The sequence below is a fragment of the Frankliniella occidentalis genome, unplaced genomic scaffold, assembly GCF_000697945.3.
Source record: "Frankliniella occidentalis isolate FOCC.00 unplaced genomic scaffold, Focc_3.1 Scaffold121, whole genome shotgun sequence".
NCBI classification, from domain to species: domain Eukaryota; kingdom Metazoa; phylum Arthropoda; class Insecta; order Thysanoptera; family Thripidae; genus Frankliniella; species Frankliniella occidentalis.
The window spans coordinates 549,412-549,889 of NW_026267249.1; positions in this window are offsets into that span (position 1 = coordinate 549,412).

Genomic DNA, 478 nt, shown 5'->3' on the forward strand with positions numbered 1-478 from the left:
GACCTCATTCTTAGTGTTTGGGTGCTTAAAACTCATCTTTTAACATTCGACTTCAAGTATTAACCGGTTCTGGGAAGTTTTTTCGCTTGTTCTCGACACGAAACATACCTAATGAAAAGCCTGTCCGACCACCTATACACAAGGTCTCTTAAACCTTCTTATGGGGGTGTTATACTTTCATTACTGCATCCGTATTCTTAGGAGTAAGGATTAAGTGTACGAGTTCGTTGGAAAGCTGGGATTCCGGCGGTTCCGTAAAGCTATACAACATCTCTGAATTATAATTCTACTGACAGTACGACCAACCATACGTGCACGGGGGAAAATGTAACACTTGCGTGGGCAAGAAAGATACACTCAGTTCCATTGACTTTACATGGGAAGCTAACAAGGGAAGGTTTTTAGGTGTTACACACCAATTTCGCTGGGCGCGATACATATTGCAGGGGACATATGTAGATTAAGATTGGCACCGGTT